Source organism: Coregonus lavaretus (assembly GCF_964263955.1).
Source record: "Coregonus lavaretus genome assembly, contig: HAP1_SCAFFOLD_823, whole genome shotgun sequence".
Lineage (NCBI taxonomy): Eukaryota > Metazoa > Chordata > Actinopteri > Salmoniformes > Salmonidae > Coregonus > Coregonus lavaretus.
Window position 1 is genome coordinate 121240 of NW_028161102.1, and position 20287 is coordinate 141526.

At 45.4% G+C, this 20287-nt stretch overlaps 1 protein-coding gene across 1 annotated transcript in view; it reads left to right on the plus strand.

Annotated features, from left to right (window-relative positions):
* Positions 1-20287, plus strand: part of LOC311121096 (zinc finger protein 521-like) — a gene marked incomplete at its 3' end in the record, with an annotated part of 123539 nt that overhangs the window by 14814 nt on the left and 88438 nt on the right. Inside the window, exon 3 of the mRNA XM_084195626.1 lies at positions 8673-8885. The remainder of the gene's footprint in view (positions 1-8672; positions 8886-20287) is intronic.

The following is a 20287-nucleotide window of genomic DNA, read 5'->3' on the forward strand; positions in this document are numbered from 1 at the left end:
GTGGCAGGGCTTGCAAACTGTCACGAATTACAAAGAGAAATCCAGCCGCGAGCTGCCCAGTGACGCGAGCCTACCAGAAGCGCTAAATGCCTTCTATGCTCGCTTCGAGGCAAGCAACACTGAGCCATGCATGAGAGCACCAGCTTTAACGGACGACTGTGTGAGCATGCTTTCCGTAGCCGATGTGAGTAAGACCTTTAAACAGGTTAACATTCACAAGGCTGCAGGGCCAGACGGTTTACCAGGACGCATACTCCGAGCATGCGCTGACCAGCTGGCAAGTGTCTTCACTGACATTTTCAACTTCTCCCGGACACAGTCTGTAATACCTACATGTTTCAAGCAGACCACCAAAGTCCCTGTACCCAAGAATGCCAAGGCAACCTGTCTAAATGACTATCGTCCGTAGTACTCACATCTATAGCCATGAAATGCTCACGTCAACACGATCATCCCAGACACCCTGGACCCACTCCAATTCGCATACCGCCCCAACAGATTCACAGATGACGCAATCTCTATTGCGTTCCACACTGCCCTCTCCCACCTGGACAAAAGGAACACCTATTTGAGAATGCTGTTCATTGACTACAGCTCAGCGTTCAACACCATAGTGCCCTCCAAGCTCATCACTAAGCTAAGGACCCTGGGACCGAACACCTCCCTCTGCAACTGGATCCAGATCCTCTAAAAGTTATACAGCTGCACCATTGAGAGCCTCTTGACTGGCTGCATCACCACTTGGTATGGCAACTGCTTGGCATCCGACTGCAAGGCACTACAGAGGGTAGTGTGTACGGCCCAGTACATCACTGGGGCCGAGCTCCCTGCTATCCAGGACCTCTATACCACTGAACAGCTTCTACCCCCAAATCATAAGACTGCTAATTAGTTAGTTAAATAGTTGACCAAATAGCTACCCGGACTATCTCCATTGACCCTTTTTGCACAAACTTTTTTTTTACTCATCACATACACTGCTGCTACTGTTTATTCTCTATACTGTTGCCTAGTCACTTTATCCCTTGTTGTTATATGTGCAAATCTACCTCAGTTACATCGACTCTGTACTGGTACACCGTGTATATAGCCAAGCTATCATCACTCATTGTGTATTTATTATTCATTTTATTATTACGTGTTATTACTTTTCTATTATTTCTCTATTTCTTTCTCGCTGCATTGTTGGGAAGGGCCCGTAAGTAAGCCTTTCACTGTTAGTCTACACCTGTTGTTTACAAAGCATGTGATGAATAAAATTGGATTTGAATTGGATTTGATTTGACCTGCTATATGGTGCCTTCAGAAAATACGATTTTGGACCAATGATCAAGAACAGTATGGGTTTCAAACCCAACAGCATAGGGCCTTATGCTTAAACCTCTGCCCATTGTGCCCAGTCAAGAGCCTTTGGATGTAAAAAAATAAACAAACAACTGAAACAATGGATCAGCTTCTTTTCATGCTTGTAGTCCACTGATCAGTGATTGACGCTTTCACAATACCCATTAGCCCTTTGACAAGGCACTAGCTAAATCAGACGTGGTGTGTGTCGAGTGCTTGGCTCATAGGTAGACCCCCAGCAGTGTTCCTCTATGAGCCTGTATGTTCATTGTGTCTTATAGCCAGGTACCTACCGTATTATTATTCTATACGCCACACTTATGTTTGATGTGTAGCAGAATAGGAAATTATGACAACAGAGGTTCTCTGGTAAAGAAGAAAGACATCATTATAGTTAGCTTGTGCGGAGGGCAGGAACGCTATGATATGGGAGATTTAATGAGGCAGAGTGCTTTTTTTACCCGGAGAGTAGGCTTAAGATCCACAGCTTGGCTTTACCACTGCCTTCACTGCCTGTGTGTAATTATAACCACATGCTCCGCATTCTTTCTTCTCCCTTTTTATGTATACTTTTCTTTTACTCCTGGCTGTGGCTGGTTGGGGCCATTATGTGGAAGAGTGTACCTGCTCCAGTTAAAAGTGGAGTGGACTGAGCTCTGGGTGTGAGAAAGAGGGTGTGTGTGTGTGGGTGCGTGTGTTTGTATGCTTACAACAGGTGTACATGCGTGTGTGTGCATCCGTGTTTGTGCATATGTGCATGTGTGTGTGTGTGTGTGTGTGTGTGTCTTCTGAGTGGTTTTCTGGATGGCGAGGTACTGTTACTGTAGTGCAAGCTAGTGGTAGCGTAGCGTCAGCGGAGGAGGGCTAAACCAGCCACAGATCAATGCACTGCAGGGCTCTCCACATACAGCAGGAAGAGGAAAGGCCTCTTTCACTCCAGCACTTCTCAAATCATATTCTCTATTATTCATTTCCTTTGTTGTTTGACTGCACTAATGGCATGGCAAGGCGCATCGTTCAATAGAGAGAGAGAGAGAGAGAGAGAGAGAGAGAGAGAGAGAGAGGAGAGAGAGAGAGAGAGAAGAGAGAGAGAGAGAGAGAGAGAGAGAGAGAGAGAGAGAGAGAGAGAGAGAGAGAGAGAGAGAGAGAGAGAGAGAGAGAGAGAGAGAGAGAGAGAGAGAGAGAGAGAGAGAGAGAGAGAGAGAGAGAGAGAGAGAGAGAGAGAGAGAGAGAGAGGAGAGAGAGAGAGGAGAGGAGAGAGAGGAGAGAGAGAGAGAGAGAGAGAGAGAGAGAGAGAGAGAGAGAGAGAGAGAGAGAGAGAGAGAGAGAGAGAGAGAGAGAGAGAGAGAGAGAGACTCTTAATATAACCGTGTGTTAGTACAGGTTTTCAGTGAATTTATGAAGCTCATCTGCATTTCATCAGGAAGATTCTCAGTAACAAAAGAGTGATCAAATTAAGATCCTACATCTGTATATGTCAAGCTCAGACACATACATACATGCAGTCAAATAAGCCATCAAGATTTAATTATGAATCTAATCTCATTGCATTGCATGACGATCTGATCTAGGACCTCCTAAAGACATTCTGCTCTGTAGCCTCTCCATGTTAACACATGACAATATTTAATAATGTGGTATCAGTTGATCTCTCTGCTCCCAGAGACTCAGAGCTAGATCATGACATTCTTTAATGATCTGGATCAGTGGATGTGACAGGCTAATGGAGGGACCCCACATCCCATACAGCCACACAAAGGAGGAGAGCATAGATAGATAGATACACACTGAGGCATTCACATGTGGCATTATAATGTACTGTAATGTGGCTGGCTGTGTGACCTATATTGCAAGTGATCTCCCTCTCTTCTCTCTCCCCAAAAAAAGAAAAGTTTTAGATTTTTTAATAATGAGGTGGTGGAAGGCAGCATCCGTGTGAAGGTTATTCAATCTTATGTCCTCCTATTTCTGACAGCCCTCCACACTCTGATAAAGGAGAGTGCACACCTTTGATCAGGCCTGCCGACATGTGTCGACAGAAGCTGAGAAGCTGCTCGCTGGTTAAAATAAATTCTTAATTTGAACTTGGTGGTGGGGGGTTAGCATGGCGATGGAGGGGAGGGCTGGTGAGGGACCATCTACAAGATCTGAATCTCTTGGAAATGAGAGAAAATTAGTGTGGAGATGGATGAACTGGTAATGATGCTTGCTTTCAGCTCTGAGGTATTTCGCTGCACAAAGAAGGACTCGCATTGAACTAGATGTACAGTACAGACAGAGCAGGAGCAGGAGAGAGTATGGCATCACCTCGGGTGATATTTACTGCAATGTCTTCACCCCTTTATGTTGTGGATGGATATGAATGAATTTGAGTTAGAAATTACTGAGAGCCCTCCAGTGTAGCATTTAAAGAGCTATAGTGTCAGACAAATTCCGTCTACCTCTCGAAAACATCTCACTGTCTCTCGCTCCCCTTTACTCTGCTTCTCTCTCTCTCTCTCTCTCTCTCTCTCTCTCTCTCTCTCTCTCTCTCTCTCTCTCTCTCTCTCTCTCTCTCTCTCTCTCTCTCTCTCTCTCTCTCTCTCTCTTCTCTTAATTTCTCTCCTTCCTCTCTCCTTCTCCCCATTGCCAGTGTGGCCCCACCTGTCTCTCTCAGTGCTCAGTGGGGGAATGTGGGGGGCCCGGCTCTGCTGGAGCCCTGCTGGTTCCCTGGTGTGGGTGAAGGGAGCAGAAAGGAGAACATCAATTAAAACATTATAAATATTTAAGAGCAGAAATTTCAATAATATAAAGGTGGGGGATTCAGGGGGGTTCGGGGGACTTTGACCCACAAGATGTAAGTTGTGGGATGATAAATGTCACCAGGTACGTCAATAGACAGCCGAGAGGGAGAGGGATGAAGAATGGACCCCAGGAAGACATTTCTGGGCAACTCAAAATGGCGTCAATTACTGTCCCGAATTTCACATTTTGATGTATTAATCATCTATGAGCTTTTAGCTCACAATCATATCCTCTGTAGCATTTGAAAATGTATAGACAATGCATGCAGTTTATTATGTAGATGGAGTGTTTGGTCTTATTGAACAAATATCCACATATCCACCTGACCTCAACATATGGATTTGTGTATTAAATATAGATTAATATAGATTTTTTCCCATCTCATGGACTCTGACCCTATACTGATATGAGCAATGAGCATCCATTCAAACTCAGAACTCACCGCAAAAAACAAAAACCTCCACACCAATGGAAGCCAAAAATCATATTGTCATATTCCACAAATCTATGCTATCTCCTGTGTGTGATTGTCAGCCGCTCCAAGCAGCAGTATATGTATTGATCTTCTGTCCAGCCTGTAGAGACCTGGTATAAGAGGATGTCCTGATCTGATGGATTACTGTAGGAGACTCCGAGAGGCTCAGAGAGGCCCAGAGAGGCCCAGAGAGGCCCAGGATCCTCAGTATTGATCTGGTGATGTGGTGGGCCTCTAATCCCTGGTCCTGGGACAGCCGTGACCTTGTATTGTCACTGTCAAGCCCCCCCAACGTTCATCACTTTACCCAGAAAACAACAGATCAGAGGGGGGACTGTGGGGTCCGTCTGCTGTACAGAGAGCCATGACCCCTGATTAGATCCACACTGGTTTGACATTAGTGGTGTTCATGGATAATTTAAGGTTGTATTTTTAGCCTTTTGCTGTGATTTCCTAAATGAGTAACCCAAAGCATAATCTGACTTTATTTACGAAATGGCCCACTATAACCATTCAACAGACAAAAAAATGTAATGAGAGGCTTCCATTAACTGAGTCTTTAACAAAAAGCTATGTCATTTCACTAGACTTTTCGGTGCCTGTGAAAAGCCATGAAGTTTCTCAGTCACAGTGTTTTTCCTGGCACATTTTGAGCTGTGCTCTGCTCTGGTCTGCTCTGCTGCTGAGCCTGTTAGTGTGGATGAATCATTAGTGTATATTGTGTGGCGTTTGGCCTCAGTCAAAAGCAGTATTCCCATCAGAGAGCTCGGCGAGGCCTGCATCTGCGAGGATTGGGATTTTCATTTTCTTGAAACACCTTCTGTTCTGCGGTGGTCCCAGTGGGAACCACAGCACTGATATTTTTAGAGGGCATGTTCCGAGAGCCTCCATCATCAAGAGGAAAGGACAATGGTGGGTGTGATGTTACATCAATACTTGGCTGCGAGAGGAGTGGAGTGAAGAGGAGAGGAGTGTAGGGGTGGGAGGGGGAAGAGGAAAAATCCTGGGTGGCCTTGATGAGTTCTGGAACGTCTTTCCTCTGAGGAATTTCTTAAGAGCACCCCACAGACAGACCAGTACTTTAAAATGGCTGGCGAACATATAGCCCACATACAGTGGGGAGAACAAGTATTTGATACACTGCCGATTTTGCAGGTTTTCCTACTTACAAAGCATGTAGAGGTCTGTAATTGCTATCATATGTACACTTCAACTGTGAGAGACGGAATCTAAAAAATCCAGAAAATCACATTGTATGATTTTTAAGTAATTAATTTGCATTTTATTGCATGACATAAGTATTTGATCACCTACCAACCAGTAAGAATTCCGGCTCTCACAGACCTGTTAGTTTTTCTTTAAGAAGCCCTCCTGTTCTCCACTCATTACCTGTATTAACTGCACCTGTTTGAACTCGTTACCTGTATAAAAGACACCTGTCCACACACTCAATCAAACAGACTCCAACCTCTCCACAATGGCCAAGACCAGAGAGCTGTGTAAAGACATCAGGGATAAAATTGTAGACCTGCACAAGGCTGGGATGGGCTACAGGACAATAGGCAAGCAGCTTGGTGAGAAGGCAACAACTGTTGGCGCAATTATTAGAAAATGGAAGAAGTTCAAGATGATGGTCAATCACCCTCGGTCTGGGGCTCCATGCAAGATCTCACCTCGTGGGGCATCAATGATCATGAGGAAGGTGAGGGATCAGCCCAGAACTTCACGGCAGGACCTGGTCAATGACCTGAAGAGAGCTGGGACCACAGTCTCAAAGAAAACAATTAGTAACGCACTACGCCGTCATGGATTAAAATCCTGCAGCGCACGCAAGGTCCCCCTGCTCAAGCCAGCGCATGTCCAGGCCCGTCTGAAGTTTGCCAATGACCATCTGGATTATCCAGAGGAGGAATGGGAGAAGGTCATGTGGTCTGATGAGACAAATATAGAGCTTTTTGGTCTATACTCCACTCGCCGTGTTTGGAGGAAGAAGAAGGATGAGTACAACCCCAAGAACACCATCCCAACCATGAAGCATGGAGGTGGAAACATCATTCTTTGGGGATGCTTTTCTGCAAAGGGGACAGGACGACTGCACCGTATTGAGGGGAGGATGGATGGGGCCATGTATCACGAGATCTTGGCCAACAACCTCCTTCCCTCAGTAAGAACATTGAAGATGGGTCGTGGCTGGGTCTTCCAGCATGACAATGACCCGAAACACACAGCCAGGTCAACTAAGGAGTGGCTCCGTAAGAAGCATCTCAAGGTCCTGGAGTGGCCTAGCCAGTCTCCAGACCTGAACCCAATAGAAAATCTTTGGAGGGAGCTGAAAGTCCGTATTGCCCAGTGACAGCCCCGAAACCTGATGGATCTGGAGAAGGTCTGTATGGAGGCGTAGGCCAAAATCCCTGCTGCAGTGTGTACAAACCTGGTCAAGACCTACAGGAAACGTATGATCTCTGTAATTGCAAACAAAGGTTTCTATACCAAATATTAAGTTCTGCTTTTCTAATGTATCAAATACTTATGTCATGCAATAAAATACAAATTAATTACTTAAAAATCATACAATGTGATTTTCTGGATTTTTGTTTTAGATTCCGTCTCTCACAGTTGAAGTGTACATTATGATAAAACGTACAGACCTCTACATGCTTTGTAAGTAGGAAAACCTGCAAAATCGGCAGTGTATCAAATACTTGTTCTCCCCACTGTATGTACGGCCCGGCTTCATGCCAACACACTGCCACAGACACGTTAGTGCACTACTTCCTACCCAGCCCATGTCCTTTAGCGGTCTTAACTGTGTGCTAGGCAGAAAGACTGAAAGGAGGCCTGCTCCTAATGTTCCCTCCAGAGTTTTCAGACAATGTGCGAAGAGAACTGGCAATGGGGCTCAAAATGGCTGCCATTCAGTGTAGGGAGGGCTCCTTCCACTCCCCAGAAAGCTTTGGGAGTTAGACCGGTGGGGCCATGATTGTTTAATTGTGAGTATGTCTTTGTAATCAGCCTTATTGTATTGAAGTGGGAGAGACACAGCATGGGAGAGAGAGAAAGGACTGCAGGCCATGCTGCCTGCTGAATCTGAAAGATGCTGCTGATATTTCCCATCCAGTTTACCATATGTGTTTTGTTTTTTACTGTTCTCGAAATTGAGATGTGTAAATAAATTAGCAAGCGATGCAGAGTTTGTTGTGTTGTAATAGTGTTGTAGTAACACCTGGATATTGTTGCTGTCTGTCTGTCTCCCTGGGTGTTTATAGTTTCCTGGTTCGGAGAATGGTAGTCCTGGTTCACGGTAGTCGGCCCACCCCTGGCACTGCTACAGGACAAAGCCAACAGAGCCAAAAGTGCAGATGGATTGAAGAATATATTGATGAGTGCGACCCGCGGCTGCCTGCGAGCAGAGTTGAATAATTCAGAGAAGTGTGTCGTGACGACGGCGTAACACACTCCAATCTCAGCCCTGTGTATTTCTCTCTCTCTCTCTCTCTCTCTCTCTCTCTCTCTCTCTCTCTCTCTCTCTCTCTCTCTCTCTCTCTCTCTCACTCTCACTCTCACTCTCTCTCTTTTTTCACCTGCAGTTCCAGGTTGGATGTCTAGATTATATGGCTAGTTTCCTGTCTCCTTTGACAAAGCCAGAGTGATGCAATTCAGCATTCTCATGTGGAAGTCTCATATTTTGAAGAACAGGCAAGACCTGCAATGCTGAATTTATTACCAAATATTCCCATTAGTCTAGTTTCATATACTGTACTTTTACCTTGGTGAAGGAGGGCAAACACAACTTAAGACCATTTTTAATAACAAAGGAGTGTGTGTGCGTTCGTACGTGGTGGGTACTGTGTGTGTGTGTGAGTCCGTTTTAGTGTGTCCTCACTCAATATGTTACGCCATGAGTGCTTGAGTAACAGTAACCCAAATGTAACCTGTATTTGTATTACATATTTTATTATTGTTTTATTAAAATTAGAGTTTTTGTCACCCAGAGGTCGCCTCTTCACTCATCTTCACTCCGGGTCACTCATCTAACTGTGTGGTGTGTCATTTCCTGTGACTCCAACAGATCCAGAGTGTGCTCTTGAGAGGACATTGGAGGATGGTGAGGCTGAGGCCGGGTCCAGGCGTTTGAGGAAGAGGCTTCTCTCTCCAGAGGAAGGCGAGGAGGGGGAGGAGGACGACGAGGAGGCCGCGCTGCACAGCTGCGACAGCTGCCGGCAGGTGTTCGAGTCGCTGAGCGATCTCACCGAACACAAGATTAATCAATGCCAGCTGACAGGTAAACAACGCTCAGCCCACAGAGCCCTCCTTCCACTCCCTCTCCTCTTCAGCTCTACCTCTCCCATTCCAGTCTCCCCACTGGAGAATACCGGCATACACAGTGTGCTGGGTGAAACACACACCACACGTAAGGGAGTGCAGTACTAGTCTAACTTTGATGAATAGTGCACGCCATGAAATTGGTGGATTTTCAATACGACACACTACACGAATGGAGAGGGGACAACAACCCATATCTTTATTAATCACCACCATAATTGCCAATCCCAATCCCACACACACACACACACACACACACACACACACACACACACACACACACACACACACACACACACACACACACACACACACACACACACACACACACACACACACACACACACACACACACACACACACACACACACACACACACACACAGAAAATCCCCCTTAGTTTTGCAATAATCTGAGTATTTAGGCACCACACTACACAGTCAGATTCTCCAGTAGTCAAAGCCAATGTCATTGCGTCCTCACAGTAACCAGACCTCCTCTGTAAGTGGATCCCTACTATAGTGAGGTCCCTCCTGTTACTGTGGAGGCATCCTCCATGTCTACTGGGGCCCTGAGAGGGAGATGAGAGAAGGAAGGGTCCCATTGGCAGACTGTGTCATTGAACATGTGATGGATGAAAAGAGCACTGCTATAAATACTCTGACAAGGTGGCTCAGAGAACTAATGATGTGAGCTGCTGAAGGTTTCCTCCATGTGATTCTCATGGACTTGTTGTCCTCCTTTATCCCTGTCCCTGTCCTGTCCCGTCCTGTACCGTTTCTGTCCCATGTTGAGAAGAACAGTCTGACACACATTTCTTCTCGTAATTTTGGGGAGGAGTCCCTTTGTTTTCTCTTAATAAGACAGGCCATAAAATAAACAGAATGCAGATTAAGAGAAGTTAATGTGAAGTTTTAGACTTCCTTCATGTTAGGAGTATAAAATGTAATTGGGAGAGGGGGGATACAGTAAGTATTGCCCAATCAGACAGCATTATAGACTCTCCTCTGTTTATACTCAGACATAGTTTGATTTCATATTTCGCAACCCGCAACCAGCCGACCACAAATTATAGGGTAGGGCTGCTTCAGAGTGGTCTCAGATTTCCAAACAACCAGAAAGATATCCCACATGAGTGTTACAAAGATTTTCTATTGACTGGAAGCCTTCTCACTGAATGGAGTTTGTGTTTTTGTCTGTGTCTCTGCATGCTCCCTCACCCGCTCACTCAAGTGTGTGGGCGCATATATGTATGTATATGTACGTCTGTGTGTGTGTGAGCATGCATGCGTGTGTTTATGTGTGTACCGCTTCACAACCAGAAAGCCAATCAACCAAGGGAGGGAGGACCTACAAATGTAGGATCTTAATTTGATCACTCTTTTGTTGCTGATAATTTTTACTGCAAGGCAGGAAATGCAAACTTATAGTGTATTTGAGTTCTGAAAAGGCTTCTAAAGATAGTAATTTCCACTTTGAAATGTCAGACTTGATTTGCCCTAACAAAAAATACATCAACCCCTACAAAAATGTACATGAATTATAAACCACATAATAATTCACATTTCCTGTTGCTACAGGATTATTTTCCTGCTGTAGCAAACCGGCTCAAATTAAGATCCTACATCTGTAGACTACTTTTCAAAAGGTGTGATAATCAACTGAATGTGCACTTGCACATTATGACTATATAACAAAAGCACTACTTCCCTGGCTTGAATAAAGCTCTCAGCCATCTCCATTTAATACACCCAGCAACATAGCCGCAGGAAGTAGGGGTGCTTTATATATACATTCCCACAAAATGTGTGAACTAAGCCTTTATTACCCCCCCACTCAAAATAAACTAATCAGCACCCCCAACCCAGCAATCCATCAAACCAATATTGATTCCAGCACACTATATTTGGCATACATATGAAATCATTGCACAAAGGCCATTTTATTAAAGGTAGAGAAGGAGAGAAGCTCATGCTGTACCATTGACTTCAAACTTTATTGCCAATTATAATAGCTTTTTGATTTGTTTGATTGCTCACCTTTGTCCTATTATGTTCTGATTGGGAACAGCGGGAGGTATATTTCTATTGGCACCTTTAAAGGACTGAAAGGTTTTCAGATTTTTTTTAGGGCATTTTGAGCAGAGCAATAGCAAAACATGTTCTGACTCATTAGACAGGGTCATACATTATCTTGATGGGGTCACAATGAACAACTCGGCCATATTATTTATCCGATAATTAAGTAAAGGCCTTTATTAATGTCAATCTCACAGACAAATAAGTCTTAATTGCTGAATGGTAGAGTTTGGCTAAGAGCCCCTGTGGAAGCCAAACAAAAGGAATCTAATTGCCATTAGGGTATTGTGATTGTGCACAACCACTCTATTAGTATTCAAACAGAGAGAGAGTGAGAGAAAAAATAAACGTACAGCATACTGTGTGTGTCTGTGTGTGTCTGTGTGTGTCTGTGTGTGTTTGTGTGTGTGTGTGCGCACGTTTGTGTTTTTTTCGTTCTGGAATCTTCTCAGAGATTTCCTATGTGGCATTATGTAGACATCCATGACCAATTAATCTGCTTTACATCGACTTTCAGCTCACAGATGGATCCTTTATTAAAACCACTTTCTAATCAACAACAAGCACCTGCTGAATTCTCCACTTCTACAATCAGTTTTTAATGTTTTATTTTTAGGAAACACATTCAGAGTTTAACTGGAACCAACCCTGATACTGAGAATTAGTAGGATTTTGTAGAAAAATTTAGAAATGGTTGTTCTTATTTAGTTAGTCTAGTGAATATTTACCATACTCTATTTCAGAATGCATGCACAGGGATATGTATACCCATACAAGTACATACACTTCACAAACCCACAGTCCCAAACCCACAGTCCCACTATCCCTTGGTAAATAAACCTTAAAACACTATCCACAGTTGAAAGAACAAACGATCTCCGAAAACCCTGCTGCTGTAGCATACAGTATCTACTAGACCACGCCCGACAGACGAGAGAGAGAGATGTAACATGTCACCCCGATCAATGGCTGCCATTGTCTCCCCACCGTCTGGCCGAGGTTTAACACCTCTCCATGCACTTAAGCCGTGACCACTGCAGTGCGCTAAGGGAGCACGGGGGTATGGATTGCCTCGTGCCCCCCCGATGCGATCGGTGCTATCGATCGTGCTAATGCTGGACTGCGGATGAAGGCGAGAGAGAGCCTGGGAGAGGGAGACGGGAGAGGAGGGAGAGTGCTGCAGGAATGTGTCCCCAGAGACCGCCTTGGGCTGGGGCAGGGCTGCAGGAATGCTCCCCCGGAGGGAGACTTCCAGTGTTCCAGTACAGGCTGGGGTGGAAGGCAAGGCAGGGCTGGAAGAATGCTTCTCTGGAGACCCAAGAGTGGAGAGGGTTGGAGAGGCTGGGGCTGGGCTGGAGGAATGCTCCCCCAAAGCGGCCCTCTAACTCTGGGGCCGGACTGGAGGGGCTCCAGGATGGCTGCGGATCAGATTTCTGTGTTGGGATCAGCATCCTGCCGTCAGGGCTTTAAGCTGCCCAGGGGAGGAGGCAGGAGAGAGAGGAGTCAGCCTTTTATTTCGTAGGCCTCTCGCTCTCGCTCTCACACTTTGTCTCTCCACAGTCTCAGTCTCTTGCATTGTCTGCTCTGGCTTGCATTGTGAGCGATTCCGTCGCGGGAAAGAGACAATTATGGTTGACACATATACAGTAGTTATAGTTGAGATATATGACAGTGTAATGGCATATAAGAAAATATACACTCAGGACTTATAGTAGTCTTTACTGTCTTTACGTAAATATAGACAATGGCATCAGCACTGAGTTTAATTTAAAAGATAGCCAGTTTCAAAGTGGCTTGCCTCGCACTGTCAATTTTATTCTCCTACAGAACACTGCTGCTGGAGACATTTGAATAGCACGGTGCTGTCATCCTAGTGGCCATTCTTTCATTACTGGCCTGCTCCCTAGAGCAACACCTTTTCTTGTTTCCTTCACTAGAGGAAAGGGCACCGCTCGACCCTCAGGAGAGATCTGTGGTCTGCTATTTTAACCCTCTTTGAGATGACCTTTTTAATAAGTGTCTCTCTCTGTTTTCCTGCCAGCCACTGTGAGAGCAAACAGAGCATGTCTTCTGCTTCCCTCAGATAAAGAAATCAATCAGAAAGAGAGACAACTGGGCCTTACATGGATTTATTTTATGTAGATTCTTTACTTTTTCTGCTCTTGCCTGTGGAGATTTAGCGATGCATTCGACATCCAATAAAATAAATGTTTGATTTATGAGAAAAGTTGATTCATGTACTATGAGACAATGAGATGCAGTATTTCCTACCAGACAATTCAGGCAATACTGCAGTGATTTGATGTGATTTGGTAGGAACATAGGAATAGGAGGACTGTTCTGTTCTCTCAGTTGAGGATGTATCACCATTTAATTTCAAGCATTTATAGAGAATTTAATTACAGTAAGTCTCACTGAATATGTTCGCCTTGTCTGACTTCATACACTAACATGTTGGTTTGAAGTACATAAAAGTAATTTAACATCAGCGGCATGGAAATGTTCGGTAATACCCACAACTATGATGAACTAGTCGCTGGCAGACCAGGTTTTGTAATAACTGTTTGGCTGAACTTGTGCTTTTTTTCCACTAATAAAAAAGGCATGTATTGATCCAACAGCTGCTCTGCGGCTGCCAAGAAGACTGCGCAGACGAACTGCAAATACTTTATTTTCTTCAAAAGCTTTTTGAGACACTGAGAAAGAGAGAGAGGTGACATGAGCAGCCCTGATTAGCCCAACTCTGAGCTTTCTGCTGTTCATCAGAAATTCTGCCGCGTTTTTGCCTGGGTGTCTTGTGACAGCGCATTACAAAGGGTGGCACAGTGATTACAAGGCTTTGAAAGGGGGAGAGGCGGTCAGGGGAGAATAGCAGCGACTTCTGGCACAACACAGCCACTGAAAAGAGACCTCATGGTAGAGTGAGCTCTCAGAATTAGGCTGGAGTCTTTCCCTTGTGTGTGTGTGTAAAGTAGTTGATCTGACTCCTCAGTGTAGCGGCCCCTTGTGTTTCCTCTCTGTACGACTGAGCCGGTAACATTAACAGGAGTGTCATTAGGAATTCAAAGCATTTGCCCTCTTGAGGACGCCCTCTTCCTCTCTCCCCTGTGCTTCACACCGCACACATTATGCACCGTATAAAGTATTCATTGGTCTTTGTCAGCCAAGATCTGCAGTTTCTGCAGAAACACAATCAGAATAATAATGGAGGAGTCTGTTTGTTTGTGCCTGTGTATGAGACAGACGTAATAATCTGAGGGCCAACTTGGACCAGCTCAGCAGCTCGGCTTCTCTGCCCTTTTTCGGAACCCCCTTCACTTGAATAATTATGTCTCTATCTATTGCTATCTATATCTATTGCTATATCTCCCTCCACCCCCTCCCCCCTCTTGCTCTCTCCACCCCCCCCCCCCCCTCTCTCTCTCTCTGTCTCTCACTCACTCACTCACTTACACGCACCAACACACATACATACAATCATAGTAAACACACAGACTGACACACACACACACACACACTTACACACACCTGCGTGCTTGGACTTTCCACCGGAGACTAAACATAATTTGTAGCCCGAGGGGTTAAACAACATTCTTTGTCTTTAACATTCCTCCAGATGACCTCCTTTGAGATCGGATGGAGATAGAAGAGCAGGGTTGATAGGCTAATGTAATGGGAAGAATACAGATACTATCATGTAAGTAGCCATACAATATCAGGTATATTCCATGAAATTACGTATTTGTATTTGCAACACTTGTGGTTTGCCCTGTTTTTATCTATGGTCTGTTTGTCATTATCAGACACGTCACTTGGATGACGTTTGACTGAGGCCCGGTCATGGTGAAGCAGTCTGACTCTCTGTCTCTCTGTCTTTGGCCCTGTCCCTGCCTGCTCTTTGTTCACTCTCCTACTCCGCCTCTGAGTCTTTTTCAGCAGTGCAGGCAGAAGAATGGCACATTAAATCTTAATAGGACTGCGTCTGGCCGTGTTGAATTGCAGAGCGTGTTAAGCCGGCGCTTTCCTCCCCCTTGGCACGCGCTCGTGGAAGTGGAAAACAATTGAATAAAAGAAACCGCTCCCTCGCTCTGTAACACCGAGTGACTCTAGCTGCTAGGTTGAAGCCATGAGACGACCGACTCCTGCTCCGACGGAGAGAGAGAGTGTTACACAAATGACTTAAGGCCCTGGTAAAGACACCCTAACACAAATGACTTTATCCCTCACGGCACATAGACATACAGTACAATCCAGGTAGGTACAGGATTTACCCTGCCACCTACATTGAAGCCAGAACACCGAGTTCCCTGCCTAGAGACTGAACCAAGAATGACATCAGTCCTCACATAAACACTACTGCAAAACATGAACCTCCATGTTGATTAGGGGTGATGTTGCCATGAAACGACTAGGGAACAGCAGACAGACAGTATTTTCAGCAGCATAATGTATGATAGGATAGAGAGACAGACAGCACTGGTAGGCAGCATATTGTATGCAGGCAGGGCAGGGCATCTTTGTTGAAACGTCAGAGGTGGTAATTACCGGGTGATGAGTTGACTGGTTGTGTGTCCAGCGCACGGTGCTGCTGGGTGGGGCTGCAGGAGGCAGATAAGACCCCCACGCTGGAGCTTATCTCTGAGAACCGAGAAGCACCATGCCCTGCCAGGCAAATCCACCACACGGCCCACCGTCTGCGTCTAGCCCCTGATTTATTAACGACATCATTAATGCCAGACAGGTTACGTGCACCGACTCTCCGACGAGAAGGGAAATGTGAAAAACAAATAAAGTCTAAATTCCTGGATGTTCAAGTCAGTCGACCGCCCCAGTGCCTAAAGAGCCTAGGCACCGGTTGGTTGGTTGACGTGTTTTGAAAGTGAGGAGGTTGTGTGGTGATGTGATGTTTACCAGGTAGTGTTGCAGCCTATGCAAGGGCAAGGAGAGCTAGCTCAGATCTTACCTCTGGGCTCCACTCCTCAGGGTCCCAGGAATTCAAATGATTGTATTTTTGTTGTTTCGCTCAAACGTGCTGCTGCTCACCAGAATAATGATATAGAGAAACACAACTAGACAAATGTGGAAAAAAGCCAAATAATGAATCTTGAAAATGGTGTGGCTGGGCTAGATTTTTTTTATTTAACAACAAATTCTTATTTACAATGACGGCCTACCCTGGCCAAACCCTCACGACGCTGGGCCAATTGTGTGCCGCCCTATGGGGCTCCCGATCATGGCCGGTTGTGATACAGCCTGGGATCAAACCCAGGTCTGTAGTGACGCCTCTAGCACTGCGATGTAGTGACACCTCTAGCACTGCGATGCAGTGCCTTAGACCGCTGCGCCACTCGGTCAACCTATGCTCTGTGAAAGGTAGATTTTGCAGTTGTTCTACTACCTACAGACTCCATTTCTTCAAGATGTGTGTGTACTTGGGTGTATGTAAGTGTATGTATTACTACCAATGAGGTGGCATAGCTACTATGCATAGCTATTCAATAATAAATATGTTAATTGAATGTATCAATAACAACACTTTCAATTCATCTATACAGGTGGTTGTTGTTTGATAATAAATACAGTACTTTACAATTCTGACCAGAAATGTTAACATTACTTCTTTCATCTGATAACATGGTTTTTGCAGTCATTATATTTCCTTTGATCAGAAGCCACCCTAACAGGTGTCTGGCGTGCCGTTGACAAATGAACGCTCACTACCTTGCTCCGGTTAGAATTAATAAACAATCACGTGGCATGTGAAACATGAACAAACACACCCAGTGCATAATTAGCACTCAGTATTAGCATATCAAATGCCAAGGAGCTTTTCAGGGCTGCTGTGCTTTCTTAAGATAATGTGCGTCTGTCTGGAATCTGTATGGGACCAAATGAGGGTTTTAGAAACAGCACTGTACATAGAGAACATGGCACCTAGTCCTAAAAGAACCCTAGCACTGGCTTTTGGACCTTACTAGCTGTTAATGCTTACTAATGAAAAGGTTACAGGATCTTTTGCCTACGTCTGTGTGGAAATGTACTGCACATTGATCCCCAAAGGGCTTTTTCCTGAGATGCATACGGCTTTGCCAAACTGGCCGGCCAGCAGTGCGGTGGGAAGGAGGGAAGTGAGGGGGGAGGTGGGAGGGAGGGGGGCGGTGGAAAGAGTGACTGGTCCGACAGGTTTATGTGTCCCCGCGGGCTGTATTCTGTGGACCGGGCTGGACCCAGAGGAAGGAACAGAGCCAGCTGTGTGACGGCATCCTGCTGGCCACAGAGCTTCAGGAACTCTGGGCCTGGATTCATAAAGTAATGTCTCAGAGTGCTGGTCTAGGATCAGTTCCCCCCTTTCTATATAACCATATCATTATGATCTAAAAGGTCAGAACTCTTACTCTGACATGTGTGTGAATATAGGCACTATCAAAGTCCCAGTGTTTCTCCACCTCCTCCAACTCCTCCACCTCACCTCCCAGGGGTTGTTGTTGTTGGCCAGGCCAGGGGGATGGTGTCTGGGCTGGGGCGGTGAGGGCCAGAGCAGCCCCCCCCCCCCCCCCCCCCCCCCCCCCCACACACTTCTCCAGCATGGGGAGTTCACCACCCACCAAGAAAGATTTCCTCCAAAAATAAACCTGCAGTATTTTTCGAAGCATTTTTTAAAGCTGGAAGGTGGTGGTTTCATAAATTCATTTTTATGTGCAGGATGGGTGTCGTTTTCAGGGTCTCTTAGGGTACCAGCTGGATTGTGCTTTGGCAGGACAAACACTACGGTGTGTGTGTGTCCATATGTACTGTAATAGCATGGAGTCTAACCCATAGTGTCAGGTATATGGAGATGTCCTCTTATGCTTCAGAGCAGTGGGTTGGGGTTTGAGGGGATTGGCGTGGGGTCGCTCTACTGCTGTGAATGTAAAGGTCACCCAATCTATACATCTCACACCTTCCCACTTTATTGATTGGCTGGGGGGAGGAGTCAGTCAATCAATTTGATCAGAGATGGAGTCTCTCCTAACAGATAGCCACCCGGCTTGTGGTTGGTTAGAATTCTGCAGAGGGCTGTGCAGTGTGCCAGCTTTGGCCGTGACTATGCGCTAAACTGAGGCATTAAAACCCCTGATTGAATAGTAACTCGCCACCTGTGGTACTATAGCCCAGCGCTAAATCAGTCACTGTTTTAAAATGAGCAAAGAACCAACCACCTGCGGTCTTCACTACTACCAACCTTTACAGCCACAATAACATCCAGCAATTGAATTCAGCTTCATTCTATATTCACTGGATGTACACTAAAAAACTAATCAAATTTATAAAAATAGCTCAAAGGAATTGTCAACCAAGAAACACTGGGTTGTTGTAAATTGAGAAGATTAGGACAACATGTGCCCTTTGTCAAAGCATGAGGCATCTTGCTTTTCTCCACATCGTGGGCTGGGGTTTGTTCAACATATTCCACAAATAGTGTCAACACACCAAAAACCTAACGTGTGATTGGATTTTAATTCAATAGCATTATTATTCCTGTTTCCCATTGGCCATTCATTACTCTCACATGGCGCCTGTGTGGGCGGTGATCGCCCAATCAGCATCCGGACCTTATTCCAGAGAGCATGCTTCCGTTTGCATCCCTTAAACCCTGTGAGATCCTCTCTCTCTCGGTACTCCACCGACGGAATGCCTAATTCCAAAGTAAACTGATTGTTCTCTCCAACAAGATTACACTGTGATGATGTTATCCAAATGAGACAGTGCTATCTGCCATGGATGCAACCAGGGCGGGCTAGGAGGAGGAGGATGCTCACCCCAAGATGACTGATGACCATGCTAAGAGAAATTAGTGAGGGAGGTGGGGGAAAAAGAAAGAACCCCCCCACAAGTGAGTTAGAGAGATCGAAAGAGTGTGAGTGAGAGTTGTCGGAGTAGTGGTAAGCAGCAGAAATGTAATTTGCTTCTCACCTCAGGCGACTGGGCTCTGAGGCTAGTAAATATGCAAACATGGCCATCAATATGCACACCCTGGATGATTACTAATCTCCACTGCAGAAGCAGACTACTGAGGTCCGTTCAGGAGCACCGTGTACCGTTCAATGTGAGGAGGAGGAAGAGGAGGAGAGGAGGGGGCTAGAGGCCCATGCAGCCACATCTCCAGATCAGTAGATCATGGTCAGATCATGACTGGTTTAGGCAGGGGCTTATGAAATGTGTAAGATCAGGAGTTCCATACCAGCTGGGCTCTGGGCTGCATTCAACATTTATTCTTTTTTCAGATGCTGGCAACATTGTGCAACAGTTATCTACATTTGAAAACTGTTTGAACATCCGGTCAATAACTTAACCCTTTAGTCCCCAATATAATTCTAGAATGCTGCTGTAGATTACTGAGAATTTTCAAGATAAAGTTAATTTTCTCACACATTTCAAACAAACAGACATAGCTCAAAAACAAAGAAAAAATGACAATTACAAGTTAACATAGATGTAAAGAGCATAACCTCTTCTTTAAAATGACACAACACTCATGTTGTCTTCCATTGTGTAAAGACACTCACTATCAAAAAAAGATTACCACAACAACAAAAAATGAATCAGAGAGGTGCGTGGGACTGCCTTAATCGACATCATCAGCGCTCGAGAAGCAGTTGTTGTGGGTTAACTGCCTTGCTCAAGGGCAGAACGGCAGATTTCCCCACCTTGCCGGCTCAGGGATTAGAGCCAGTGACCTTTCGGTTACTGGCCCAACGCTCTTAACTGCTAGGCTACCTGCCGACCCCCTCTCTGCTGTTCTCTCCCTCTTTCTGTTCCTCTCCCTCCTCCTTTCCCTCTCCATGTTCCTCTCCCTCCTCTTCACTGTCCTCTTCCTCTCTCCCTCCACTCTCTTCTCGCTCAACACTTCTCTCTTCTCGCTCCACATCTCTATCCCCCCAATCATCTCTAAACACCGATTTCACCCTGCCTTCTGCTGCTGAGCCCTGACTCTCCACATCACTTCTCTCGCTTTCACTGAGAGAGAGTGAGAGAGAAAGAGAGAGAGAGAGAATTGTGGTCAGGATCATAATCTCTCTCTTTGTCTCTCTTTCACTCACACACTCTCCCTTCCTCTCTTTCTTTTTCTCAGCTATACACAAGCTAATAATCACCTCTTAGTGGTTTCCATAAAAAATGGTGTGTTACAGTTACAACACACCTCCCATTACTTACTAATTTACACACACACACACACACACACACACACACAGTATAATCATGTGGTACCCCAGGAAGAGTAGCTGCTGCATGTGCAATAGCTA